Genomic DNA, 15,174 nt, shown 5'->3' with positions numbered 1-15,174 from the left:
CGAGGGCGTATAGTGGGCATGCGGGAGGCCGGGTGGACGTACCGCCGAATTGCTCAACACGTGGGGCGTGAGGTCTCCACAGTACATCGATGTTGTCACCAGTGGTCGGCGGAAGGTGCACGTGCCCGTCGACCTGGGACCGGACCGCAGCGACGCACGGATGCACGCCAAGACCGTAGGATCCTACGCAGTGCCGTAGGGGACCGCACCGCCACTTCCCAGCAAATTAGGGACACTGTTGCTCCTGGGGTATCGGCGAGGACCATTCGCAACCGTCTCCATGAAGCTGGGCTACGGTCCCGCACACCGTTAGGCCGTCTTCCGCTCACGCCCCAACATCGTGCAGCCCGCCTCCAGTGGTGTCGCGACAGGCGTGAATGGAGGGACGAATGGAGACGTGTCGTCTTCAGCGATGAGAGTCGCTTCTGCCTTGGTGCCAATGATGGTCGTATGCGTGTTTGGCGCCGTGCAGGTGAGCGCCACAATCAGGACTGCATACGACCGAGGCACACAGGGCCAACACCCGGCATCATGGTGTGGGGAGCGATCTCCTACACTGGCCGTACACCACTGGTGATCGTCGAGGGGACACTGAATAGTGCACGGTACATCCAAACCGTCATCGAACCCATCGTTCTACCATTCCTAGACCGGTAAGGGAACTTGCTGTTCCAACAGGACAATGCACGTCCGCATGTATCCCGTGCCACCCAACGTGCTCTAGGAGGTGTAAGTCAACTACCCTGGCCAGCAAGATCTCCGGATCTGTCCCCCATTGAGCATGTTTGGGACTGGATGAAGCGTCGTCTCACGCGGTCTGCACGTCCAGCACGAACGCTGGTCCAACTGAGGCGCCAGGTGGAAATGGCATGGCAAGCCGTTCCACAGGACTACATCCAGCATCTCTACGATCGTCTCCATGGGAGAATAGCAGCCTGCATTGCTGCGAAAGGTGGATATACACTGTACTAGTGTCGACATTGTGCATGCTATGTGCCTGTGGTTCTGTCAGTGTGATCATGTGATGTATCTGACCCCAGGAATGTGTCAATAAAGTTTCCCCTTCCTGGGACAATGAATTCACGGTGTTCTTATTTCAATTTCCAGGAGTGTAGAAATATATAAAGCAATGGTGACGTAAGCAGCAGAAACTAGAGCAGTAACGAATACAATAGAAGTTAACAGCAACGGGAATGAAGGTACGCAGGCAGATTCAAGCAGTAACCATGTGGGGCAAAAGAACATATGTGTCAATAAAGGAACAGTGTGGAATATATAAAAAATAAGTGAGTGAAGACAGGAAAAAGAAAGATCATGTAGAAAGGATGGACCGCACAAGACTGCCAAAAATTTGTAACCATGGACGAACTTAAGAGAAAAGGCTGCACAAGCGATCATCCAGGAGATGGACAGAAGCTGGTCCAGCACATCCCCGAACTGACACAGACAAACAGGGCAAACCGTGTCTGCAGAAGAAGAAGAAATAGAAGAAGAAAAAGAGACATAATGCTGAAACGGAGTGCTGATCTCCTTGACCTCCTTGTAGTTGAATACGGTACACTCAGCGGTCAGCATTATTGTGACCTGTACTCCTTCCCCATGTACGTCTTTCAGTGGTGCATTCGGCGCTGACTTCATATACATGGATGACAATCCGCGACCACGTAAAACTGCTAAGGTGGAATAACTCTTTAAATGGGTGGATATTTGGCGAATATACTGGCCTGCCCGTACCCCCGACTTAAATCCCATCACGCGCTGGTATAATATACAGTATCACGCCCACGTGGCATCAACAGTCATACAGCTGTTGGTAGATGACTGGAACGGCCAAACACAAGAATACTTACCAGCCATGCAGTCACTGTGGAAGTGTGTTGCACGGCGTGTAATGCTGTATTCAACGAGTTTGGACGATCGATTAGCCTCCGTCCTTCGCCTTTGACCCATGCTTCTAGCGACATTGCCTACCGAACTGACACCACTGCCCAGGTTTCGTAGCTGACAATGTTGACAGTAATGCGTGTTGGCGCAAAACAGATGCTCCACTTATGCCGTAACCCCCTTTCTATTGAATAAACCGGTATTTCAAGGGCGTTGTTTCTTCGCCGTAGTCGCCGAACCGCTACGCTGCGCACGTGGTCGCCAAACCGGTTCAGCTCGATCGCCAAAAACGGTTGGAAGTGTCGTTCGCGAACAGGTACTACTGTCGCCGTCCCAGGTATTCTGTAGACAGATCATGACGCTATTTTCAGTTTCACGATAGTTGGATGAGAGCCTGGTGAGTCATGGTCTCAGCACAGCGATAGACTTGGTTGCTCTTCAATGAAATTCACCAACCAGCTGTGGAATTGAGATGTTATTTTATTTTCGCTACCAGTTTCGGCAATTCATTATGCCACCTTCAGTGATCACGTAACCACGTCCTTGGACTGCAGGTGTGATCAGCTGCAGTCAAGTCTTTGAAGGAAACGCTTTATCTACGAATTCACGATATCCAGAAATATATGGCCACAATATGGCAATATCGATTGTTTTTGAGAGGTCCAAATAGGGCCTGAAGATGGCGTAACGAATTGCAGAAACCGGGGACGAAAATAAAGTGGAATGACACCTCAATTGCAAGGCTGGTTGCCGAATTTCATTGTGAAATATCTGACCAGCCGCTACACCACGCCCACGGTTGATCAACGGAGGCTGTTTGACCTTCTATCGATGGTACGCAGCACCGCTGACATTAGATAATTGTAAATTCATGATATTCTAGAAAAAGTAGTTTATAAACTAAACTGGAAAACAAAGTGAATCCAGTGTTAAATAACATGATATATACTGATGATACTGTTTTATTTCAAATTAGTATAGAAGTAATTTAAATATTAGCCATAGAACTTGCTTTAGTCTCCTCTGAAATTCCTCTATAATATAACTATGCCAAAACCAAGAGGATGATGAATGAATGACTATCGGACGGAAGTATATTTATTGGAAGCACGGAGATATAAACTATCACGGAATATGTCTCTCTGGGTCAGTTTGTAAATATGAAACGAGGCTTCAAGCCAGAAACATTCTGACGTAGTAAATTGGGCTGGAAAGCCTGGTCACGAAGTAGATGAAGTTAAGGAATTCTGCTACCTAGGCAGTAAAATAACCAATCATGGACAGAGCAAGGAGGACATCAAAAGCAGACTAGCAATGGCAAAAGGGCATTCTTGGCCAACAGAAGTCTACTAGTATCAAATATCGGCTTTAATTTGAGGAACAAAATTTCTGAGAATGTACGTCTGGAGTACAGCATTGTATGGTAGTGAAATATGGACTGTGGGAAAACCGGAACAGAAGAGAATCGAAGCATTTGAGATGTGGTGCTACAGACGAATGTTGAAAATTAGGTGGACTGATAAGGTAAGAAATGAGGAGGTTCTGCGCAGATCGGAAAGGAATATGTGGAAACGCTGATAAGGAGAAGGGACAGTATGAGAGGACATGAGGGAACGACTTCTACGGTACTAGAGGGAGCGCAGAGTGCAAAAATGTTAGAGAAAGACAGAGACCACCCAGCAAATAATTGGGGACGTACGTTACAAGTGCTATTCTGTGATTAAGAGCCGGCCGGTGTGGCCGAGCGGTTCTAGGCGCTTCAGTCTGGAACCGCGCGACCGCTACCGTCGCAGGTTCGAATCCTGCCTCGGGCATGGATGTGTGTGATAGGTTAGTTAGGTTTAAGTAGTTCTAAGTTCTAGGGGACTGATGACCTCAAATGTTAAGTCCCATAGTGCTCAGAGCTATTTGAACCATTTTTGTGATTAAGAGGTTGGACAGGAGAGGAATTCGTGGTGGGCAGCGTAAAACCAGTAAGAAGAATGATGACAAAAAAAAAAAAGAAAAGCCTGTGCAGGATTACAGTTTTAAATACGACTGTCTCATAGCAACTGAATATAAGTTTCAGCATAGGAGCCAGACAGTCGGACAGTTTCAAATAAGTATTGCTACAATGACCTAGGTTTCGACACCTCTAAGGATATCTTCATCAGAACGCAATTTTAAGAAAGCATAAAATTACATTACTACAAAGCATTGGTCAAAGTTTCAAGCAGATATGCTAAAGTCAAAAACTAAAATTAAACACCTTCAAGCCTTTTGGATGTAAGTCTTGCTATAAACAACAAGAGATTGATGTCTGGAAGATAATCTTCTGTTCCCAGATATGTTGACTGAAGTGAAGCAGTTTTTGAACAATGTAAAGTACCCCTAATAGCTTCTGGCTGTAAGATATGAACATTTAAGAGTTCATTAGTGGAAAACGCATAGCAGCTCAAAGAGGAATGGACATCGAATATAGATTTAAGTGTCAACATTTTACTGAAGGTATTTGAAGAGTAGCCATGTACGACGATAAACAGGTTAGACAAAAAGAGAATAGAAGCTTTCGAAATGTGGTGCTACAAAAGAATGTTGAAGATTAGGTAGGTAGATCATGTATCTGATAAAGAGGTACCGAATAGAATTGTGGAGAGAAGAAATTTTATAGCACAACTTGGCCAAAGGAAGGAGTTTGTTGATAAGACACATTCTGAGACATCTATGGATCAGCATTTCAGTGTTGGAGGGAAGTGTTTGAGGTAAAAACCGTAGAGGGAGGCGTAAAGATGAGTACAGTAAACAGATTCAGGGGAATGTAGGTTGCAGCAGTCATTTGGAGATGGAGAGGCTCGCACAGATTAAAGTAACATGGGAAGGCTGCAGCAAACCAGTTTTCCAAGTGAAGACCACCACCACGACCACCACCAGCACGACCACCACTACCACCTGCAACGCCACCACCACCAGCACAACAACAAGGCATATGCAACAAAGGTCAGTGACGTATTGGGAATAATGAGTAACTTGGAATGGCAGCCCGCCCGGGTAGCCGCGCCGTCTAACGAGCTGCTTTCAGAACGGGAAGGCGTGCCTGGTCCCCAGTGTACTGGCCAGCCTGCGGATGGTTTTTAAGGCGGTTTTCGTCTACCTCGGCGAATGCGGGCTGCTTCCTCTTATTCCGCCTCAGTTACTATGTCGGCGATTGCTGCACAAACGCCGGCCGGAGTGGCCGTGCGGTTCTAGGCGCTACAGTCTGGAGCCGAGTGACCGCTATGGTCGCAGGTTCGAATCCTGCCTCGGGCATGGATGTGTGTGATGTCCTTAGGTTAGTTAGGTTTAATTAGTTCTAAGTTCTAGGAGACTGATGACCTCAGAAGTTAAGTCCCATAGTGCTCAGAACCATTTTTGAACCATTTGCTACACAAACGCTGTCTCTATGTATGTGTACAGCATAACACTCGTCTGGTTTGAAACATTACCCGGGGAGGGGGGGACAAAGGAGGCCAAAATGCACAATAACCATGGGTTTGGTGTGGGGAGGGATGGGTGGACTGCTGTGGCCTGTTGTCTACTACTGAGGGCTATGGCGGGATGAAGCCTCTCCATCGCTTCTAGGTTCAAAAAATGGTTCAAATGGCTCTGAGCACTATGCGACTTAACTTCTGAGGTCATCAGTCGCCTAGAACTTAGAACTAATTAAACCTAACTAACCTAAGGACATCACACTCATCCATGCCCGAGGGAGGATTCGAACTTGCGACCGTAGCGGCGCTCCAGACTGTAGCGCCTAGAACCGCATGGCCACTACGGCCGGCTTCTAGGTTCAATACACAATACACACACCTTGGAATGGGAGGGGACAGGTCAGGTTAATAGATGAAAGGATGGCAGATGGTAGAAACAAGCACTGGACTGGAGCCGACTTTTCCAGAAAAAGGAGAGGACCACCGGATAGCTGGGACTTACGAAAAACAGCTGGATTCAATTGGGAATGGGAAGTTCAAGATTGGCTGAAATGGAAGAACCTGTTGGCAACCTAACATGCGAAACAAAAGTAAAGGGGCACTTTTTCGAAACCTCGTAATTGTTTCCCACTGCGCTGTAGATGTTTACAATTTGGTTACAAGGTGGTTGCAAACTTCCTTTGTAACGTTAATGTTAAAAAATATATCGGCTCAAGCACTTGTTTATAGTGTAAAACACTAAGATCGACGCGTTTCAGAAGTCAAGCTTTCATCATCAGAATAATAAAAAGTAAAAGAACCTATAAAACTCGCTGAAATGGAACATGCACCATTTACAATAAAATTGATAATAAAATTAAAACATCGTGGCTACTTCCCTTGTTGCAGCCGTGTCTTCCAAGGTGCATCTCCACATAGTCGTCAAAATATAAAAAACTCTAAAATGGTGTCGCCTATGGTGTTCAACATCTAACCACATGGCTCTCTCCTCTATCGTCGTAAACCGCCCGTGCGTCTTCGTTGATACCACACACCACGTAGCCAAACACGACACTGAATCGCGAGTGAGCTCACGCGCAAGTAAGCAAGGAAGTCACAGAGATGTCTATACAAACAGATAACGTATACAAGGACCTCATGAAATGATGGTATCCGGCCAATTGCTAAAAATGTAGTTACAAAAAGAAACCAGTGAAATGTTTGAACAAGTTATTTGTATCACCAGTTAGCTGTTCATTCAGTGTGTTCTGATTATCCAGGCTATGTATCGTAATTTGCAGCTGTTCTAGTAGATCCAGCTTTTTGCCTTTGTCCTGTCTACGCAAAATAACGAGATCCTGATCTGTTCCCAACATGGGATGTCCCGTTTCCCAAATATGCGTGGTTACAGCTGACTTTTCGAAATTCTTAAGCCGGAAGCATCGCTATGTTCTTTGTAACGTACGTTAAAGCAGGAAAGCGATAAATATAAAATTCAAGCTATGTAGGCCAAACTGGCAGGTCCTTTAAAGTACGGCTGGAACAAGGGAAGTAGCCACGATGTTTTAATCTTCTTATAAATTTTATTGTGCCTGGTGCATGTCCCATTTTAGCGAGTTTTAGCAGGTTCTTTTACTTTTTATTATTCTGATGATGGAAGCTTGACTTCCGAAACGCGTCAATCTTAGTGTTTTACACTATAAACAAGCGGTTGAGCCGATATACTTTTTAACGTTGACATTCACAACCACGACCTCTCGTCCAGCATGGATAAAATCAAAGTTCCTTTGTAACGGTGCAGAACCGAGCGATGTGATGCAGTCATAACCACACTCGACTCGTATTCGGGAGACCGGCGGTTCAGACCAGCGTCTGGTCATCCTGATTAGGTTTTCCGTGATTTCCCTAAATCGCATCAGGTAGATGCCGGAGTAGTTTCTTTGAAAGGGCACGACCGCCTTCGTTCCCCATTCTTCCCTAATCCTATGGGGCCGATGACCTTGCCATTTGGTCCCATCAGCCGAATCAATGAACCAACTGCAAGGTGTCGGCACATACGGAAAAATGCCCACAACTCAGAAGTTCGTGTGACGTGTGAGATGGGTTAATGATGTCACACTGGCACCGAATTCCGTCACGTTTCTATCCAACACCACCGTGGGCGTGTCACGTATTGGGAAGGTTGTGACTCATGCTATTATCCACATTTCACTCTCATCTGATACCTCTGCAATGGAGGTCAGATCCCCGACGCCCATTGTAGAAATAACGCTGTTTGCTTTTGGGTTGTTTTTTTTGTGGTCCTCAGTCCGGAGACTGGTTTGATGCAGCTCTCCATGCTACTCTACCCTGTGCAAGCCTCTTCATCTCCCAGTACCTACTGCAGCCTACATCCTTCTGAATCTCCTAAGTGTATTCATCTCTTGGTCTCCCTCTACGAGTTTTACCCTCTACGCTGCCCTCCAGTACTAAATTGGTGAGCCCTTGATGCCTCAGAACATGTCCTACCAACCGACCCATTCTTCTAGTCAAGTTGTGCCACAAACTCCTCTTCTCCCCAATTCTATTCAATACGTCCTCATTAGTTATGTGATCTACCCATCTAATCTTCAGCATTCTTCTGTAACACCACATTTCGAAAGCTTCTATTCTCTTCTTGTCTACACTATTTATTGCCCATATTTCACTTCCATACATGGCTACACTCCATACAAATACTTTCAGAAACGACTTCCTGACATTTAAATCAGTACTGGATGTTAACAAATTTCTCTTCTTCAGAAACGCTTTCCTTGCCATTGCCAGGCTACATTTTATATCCTCTCTACTTCGACCGTCATCAGTTGTTTTGCTCCCCAAATAGCAAAACTCCTTTACTACTTTAAGTGCCTCATTTCCTAATCTAATTCCGGCAGTATCAGCCGACTTAATTCGACTACATTCCATTATCCTCGTTTCCTTTTGTTGATGTTCATCTTATATCCTCCTTTCAAGACACTGTCCATTCCGTTCAACTGCTCTTCCAAGTCCTTTGCTGTCTCTGACAGAATTACAATGTCATCGGCGAACCTCGAAGTTTTTATTTCTTCTCCATGGATTTTAATACCTACCCCAATCTTTTCTTTCGTTTCCTTTACTGCTTGCTCAATATACAGATTGAATAGCATCGGTGAGAGGCTACAACCCTGTCTCACTCCTTTCCCAACCACTACTTCTCTTTCGTGTCCCTCGACTCTTATAACTGCCATCTGCTTTCTGTACAAATTGTAAATTGCCTTTGGCTCCCTGTATTTTACCCCTGCCACCTTCAGAATGTGAAAGAGAGAATTCCAGTCAACATTGTCAAAAGCTTTCTCTAAAACTACAAATGTTAGAAACGTAGGTTTGCCTTTCCTTAATCTTTCTTCAAAGATAAGTCGTAGGGTCAGTATTGCCTCACGTGTTCCAACATTTCTACGGAATCCAAACTGATCTTCCCCGAGGTCGGCTTCTACCAGTTTTTCCATTCGTCTGTAAAGAATTCGTGTTAGTATTTTGCAGCTGTGATTTATTAAACTGATAGTTCGGTAATTTTCACATATGTCAGCACTTGCTTCCTTTGGGATTTGCTTTTGGGTAGCCAGGGAAAACATTTCAGATACATAATCACTCAGAATCGACACGAAAAGAACTTAGGTATCAGATAAAGGGCGTCAATGAAATGGTGTTGGAACACTTGCACGGAGTGACATTTGCACGAAGCCTGGGGCTCTTGCCGCGATAACCGGCTTTTCACAGGTACAGACACACTAAAAAGTCTAGTCGGTCAGCATTACACCACAGCAGTAAGCAACTATGTTTCGCTTCGGGGTGGCTCTTAACGCATTTCGGGGCAAATTCGCTTTTAAGACTTATATTAATGAGGTCAAGAAATTCAACATAATGAGATCTGAAAATGAAATTCAACCTCTTTTTTTATTATTTTGATCATGCAAAGAACGGGAGCAGCTAGGTAAGAAACATGATATTTCTTACGACTGTTGCAGCCTTATGACGACTGCCATTTTAGAACGAAATTTAAATTGACAAATTTGTATTCCATCACCATTTTATTTAAATGTTAAACCTAAAAATGTCAGTGGAAATTGCTTAATTTTGTTTTCACTTAAGTATCGATGTCTGGTGCCACTTTTCGGGTAATGCTAATTCAAAGACATGTTCGTCAGCTGAAGTCTGCCGGTGAGCTTACTTAGCAGCAAGGCGCAAACAACTGAAAGGATGTATGATTCCTCCCAAGAACTATAAGCTGACCAAACTGTTTGCTTTAACTCTTGAACGTTCCATTCACAAAGAATGATCTGTAGTTTGACAAATGTGCTTTTCCCTGGAAAACACCATTATTCTGTCATTCGATCCCTTGTTATCTGCAAGTAAAAATTGCTACCGTCATTCATCAGTAAATTATTTTATTGGGAGAATACTCCTCCAGAATCGGAGGGATGTTGTGTTGTTCCCATATATTTTCGCCTAATGCAATGTAACGAATGTTTCGCACTTCTTTGTGATGGTAACAACGTTACTAAGTCGTAGCCTCGATTGAAGAGCTGCCGTACTTCTTCAGCTGATGGAAGTATAGCAGCTGTTTCTTTCAGCCGCTTCTTTGCACTGACAAAATGTTTTCGCATTTCATCCGCTGCTACATCTGGAATACAAACATGGCTAACTTCCACTAAAAATGTGTTATTTTTTGTGGATAGTGTTGCGTTTATTCTTCCTAAAGTGTACACAAGGTCAGTAAGTCACTTCTGGTGTGTTTGTGTAGTCCATTATGTACTGATGCCCCTTGCAAATCAGTAAAGGCTTCCCTTTGCTGTGTTGTACGTCCGACTTTTGTATCTGCACCTTGAGTGTACTAATGTGTGCAAACTTAGCTTAGTGTGCAAATGGACAAAACATCTGAACTGTCTTCTCAAGCTCAGGGATCAAACAGGTATTCTAAATAAATATGACCTTGGCCCTGTAAGGCAGCTAATATCAGTAGCGGATCATAACAAAAATCATTAGAAATGCTGATGTTGCGTACCTAGAATGCATGAATTAATAAAAGTGAATGTTTGGTGTCTATTCTAGAAAGACAACACAGCTATTCTCTTTTTTATTCTGCATATAATTTATCAATTGTTGCTTTCAGGGGTCAAGTGATAAACAACAGTAATGTTCAGTTACGTTTGACACTCAATAACAAAATATTTTATTCTTGGACATATTGAAATGACGATTATTACAATCATTATCTCTACACATGAAAATTTTTAATCGCAGGAAAGAATGGTTATTAAAAATCCTCATCAGCTCATTTAAACCTATGCTGTAACTGGTCAATCCACTGAGCTGGTGGAGAAAAAATTTACTTTTTGAACCAATGAAAAACCTTTCATGTACTCAATGTGAGGGTAGGTTAGTATACTAGTTTTTGATATTCAATGGTCCAACCTGATGCAAGTTGGAGTGAGCAAAATCTAGACTCAACTTTTACTGTGGCCTAATGTGCAATGGTACTTTACCAAGCTGCACCTGCAACGGTGTTGTCTCTATGCTGGATCTGAAACGCTAATTCCCTATTCTGGCCTTGACTGAATTCACTCAGCCTCAACTTTCCTGCATTCCGCAGAAACTTAATTTTTCCCTAGTCAAAATAATGGGTGTTGCACAGTTGGTATGGGTTGGAGCAACATGTGCGATTTCTTCGCCCGCAAAAATTCCCGCAGGAATAATTAACTACTGTTTTGCTATCCATCACCATGCCCTCGCTTATTTCCACACACTTTTGCGGTCCAGTGCGAGACGAGAGAGAGAGAGAGAGAGAGAGAGAGAGAGAGAGAGAGAGAGATACAGCCTTAAGGTCTCAAAATGCTTTTACATGATGGGGATCTTTTCCCCCCCTCCCGTGACGCGTCTGCGTCGTCAAGTATGGGTTCAGCCTATCACCGTCTCGCTAGAGGCGGATACATTTTTATTTTTCTTGCTGGGTCGCAGCCTAGCCCTGTTAATGACATGTAGCCATTTCCCCTCAGTCCTGGCCTTACGTAGGTCAAATAATGTATTGTTCTGGCCTTATCCATTTCTGCACTGAAGCTCGCTGTTCTTGATAAATGGGAGTTTTACAGTATCATTAACCACCTGCTCGGTTCGTCTCCAAAATGCGTTTCACTTCTGGAGGTAACACCTACTTAGAAGGTTGCATTAAGCAGATCTTTCACTGGGGGAGTGACATGAGATGTCGCCCAATCTTTCTTGAAGACAATGGTTTCCACACAGTTGTGCTCTTCAAAATCGTGAATAACTTGCTGTACAAGGAGTCCTCGATAAGGTGCAGGCGTCACGGAACACTTGACAGGTCCTCGGGGTGTATGCTCTTCATAGAAGAACGGAGTGAGAATAAAGGTGCTTGTGAATCCGCACCACACAGTCACACATAGCAGTTTAACAGTATCCCAAATTCGGCAGTTCTGTCTATTCACTGCACTCTGTACTGTAACATGTGCCTCATTACTCTATACGAGGTGCATTCAAGTTCTAAGGCCTCCGATTTTTTTTCTCTGGACTGGAAAGAGATAAAAACATGTGCATTGTGTTAAAATGAGGCCGTGTTCATTGTCAATACATCCCAGAGATGGAAGCACCATACGGCAGACGGAATTTTACCGCCAGCGGCGAGAATGAGAACTGTTTTAAATACTTAAAATGGCGACGTTTTCCTTACTTGAACAGCGTGCAATCATTTGTTTTCTGAATTTGCGTGGTGTGAAACCAATTGAAATTCATCGACAGTTGAAGGAGACATGTGGTGATGGAGTTATGAATGTGTCGAAAGTGCGTTCGTGGGTGCGACAGTTTAATGAAGGCAGAACATCGTGTGACAACAAACTGAAACAACCTCGGGCTTGCACAAGCCGGTCTGACGACATGATCGAGAAAGTGGAGAGATTTGTTTTGGGGGATCGCTGAATGACTGTTGAACAGATGTCCAGAGTTGGCATTTCTGTCGCTTCTGTGCACACAATCCTGCATGATGACCTGAAAATGCGAAAAGTGTCATCCAGGTGGGTGCCACGAATGCTAACGGACGACCACATGGTTGCCCGTGTGGCATGTTGCCAAGCAATGTTGACACGCAACGACAGCATGAATGGGACTTTCTTTTCGTCGGTTGTGACAATGGATGAGACGTGGGTGCCATTTTTCAATCCAGAAACAAAGCGCCAGTCAGCTCAATGGAAGCACACAGATTCACCACAACCAAAAAAATTTCGGGTAACCGCCAATGCTGAAAAAATGATGGTGTCCATGTTCTGGGACAGCGTGGGCGTAATCCTTACCCATTGCGTTCCAAAGGGCACTACGGTAACAGGTGAATCCTACGAAAATGTTTTGAAGAACAAATTCCTTCCTGCACTGCAACAAAAACGTCCAGGAAGGGCTGCACGTGTGCTGTTTCACCAAGACAATGCACCCGCACATCGAGCTAACGTTACGCAACAGTTTCTTCGTGATAACAACTTTGAAGCGATTCCTCATGCTCCCTACTCACCTGACCTGGCTCCTAGTGACTTTTGGCTTTTTCCAACAATGTAAGACACACTCCGTGGCCGCACATTCACCAGCCGTGCTGCTATTGCCTCAGCGATTTTCCAGTGGTCAAAACAGACTCCTAAAGAAGCCTTCGCCACTGCCATGGAATCATGGCATCAGCGTTGTGAAAAATGTGTACGTCTGCAGGGCGATTACGTCGAGAAGTAACGCCAGTTTCATCGATTTCGGGTGAGTAGTTAATTAGAAAAAAAATCGGAGGCCTTTGAACTTGAATGAACCTCGTACAATATTATCCGGCCATATCCACTTCGGCCCGTGCCGAAACCTAAGAGCAAATTCAGAACTTTGTTGCGGGTAATGAGGTTTCAGTTGTGCACTGTGTGGATCGCGTATGCGTACCAGTGTAAAATAGACTGTAAAGGTTTTCTCACTGTTGACCATTGGACGGACAGTGCAGGAGCGCTGGAACTACACGGGGCCCTTGTTGCATGGTCAGTTACAGCGACAGCAACCTTGTCAGTAACTTCCACTGCGATAGGACGCATTCCTCTTCCAGACGCCACACCAAACTCACCCGTGTTTCCGAATTTCGTTATTACCTTCTTGAAACCATTTAATGACATCGGGTCTTTTATCACACCATTCATTCGGTGATACTCTCTCAATGCATCATTGCAATTGCTGCCGTTCACATAAAACAGTTTCACTGACAGCGCGCGGTCTATCATCTCGATTACCACTCACTTCACTCATGTCAAACGACAACGTGGATATCGTACCATCATACAAACACTTTACAGTGGCAGATTTGCACAGGGTGGCCAAATGGCTCTGAGCACTATGGGACTTAACTGCAGAGGTCAACAGTCCCCTAGAGCTTAGAACTACTTAAACCTTACTAACCTAAGGACATCACACATATCCATGCCCGAGGCAGGATTCGAACCTGCGACCGTAGCGGTCGCGCGATTCCAGACTGTAGAACCACTCGGCCACTCCGTCCGGCCAGGGTGGCCAATTTGTGGCTACTTGTCTGCCAGGATAAATCGGTTCCGCAGCAACGAATTAGAATATCTACCAAGTTCCGCTGAAATACAATAATCACAGCCCGCACTCGATCTCCGTGAGAAGCTGCACTTCAATTCTATATCTACATCTACATCTACATCTACATGGATACTCTGCAAAACACATTTAAGTTTCTGGCAGATGGTTCATCGAACCACCTTCACAATTCTCTATTGTTCCAATCTCGTATGGCGCATGGAGAGAACGAAACCTACATCTTTCCGTATGAGCTCTGATCTCCCTTATTTTATCATGGTGATCGTTTCTCCCTGTGTAGGTTGGCGCCAGCAAAATGTTTCCGCATTCGGAGGAGAAAGTTGGTGATCGATATTTAGTGAAAAGTTTCCTCCGCAACGAAAAACGCCCTATTTTGAGTGATGTCCAGTCCAATTCCTGTATCATTTCAGTGACACACTCTCCCCTAATTCGCGATAATACAAAACGTGCTGCCCCTTTTTGAACTTTATCGACGTACTCCGTCAATTATATCTGATAAGGATCCCACACTGCGCAGCAGTATTCTAAAAGAGGACGGACAAGCGTAGTGTAGGCAGTCTCCTTAGTAGGTCTGTTACATTTTCTAAGTCTCCTGTCAATAAAACGCAGTCTTTGGTTAGCCTTTCCCACAACATTTCCCCTGAGTTCCTTCCAATTTAAGTTGCCTGTAATTGTAATTCCTTGGTATTTAGTTGAATTTACGGCCTTTAGATTCGACTGATTTATCATGTAACCGAAGTTTAACGAATTCCTTTTAGCATTCATGTGGATGACCTCACACTGTTCGCTATTTAGGGCCAATTGCCAATTTTCGCACCATACAGATATGTTTTCTAAATAGTTTTGCAAAAATGGTTCAAATAGCTCTGAGCACTATGCGACTTAACTTCTGAGGCCATCAGTGCCCTTGAACTTAGAACTACTTAAACCTAACTAACCTAAGGACATCACACACTTCCATGCCCGAGGCAGGATTCGAACTTGCGACCGCAGCGGTCGCTCGGCTCCTGACTGTAGCGCCTAGAACCGCACGGCCACTTCGGCCGGCAATAGTTTTGCAACATACTTTGGTCTTCTGATGACTTTATTAGCCGATAAACGACAGCGTCATCTGCGAGCAGCCTAAGATGGCTGCTCAGATTGTCTCTCAAATCGTTTATACAGATAAGGAACAGCAAAGGGCCGATAACACTACCTTGGGGAACGCCAGAAATCACTTCTGTTTTAT

This window comes from Schistocerca piceifrons, chromosome 9 (assembly GCF_021461385.2).
Source record: "Schistocerca piceifrons isolate TAMUIC-IGC-003096 chromosome 9, iqSchPice1.1, whole genome shotgun sequence".
Lineage (NCBI taxonomy): Eukaryota > Metazoa > Arthropoda > Insecta > Orthoptera > Acrididae > Schistocerca > Schistocerca piceifrons.
This window is presented reverse-complemented; position numbering follows the sequence as displayed.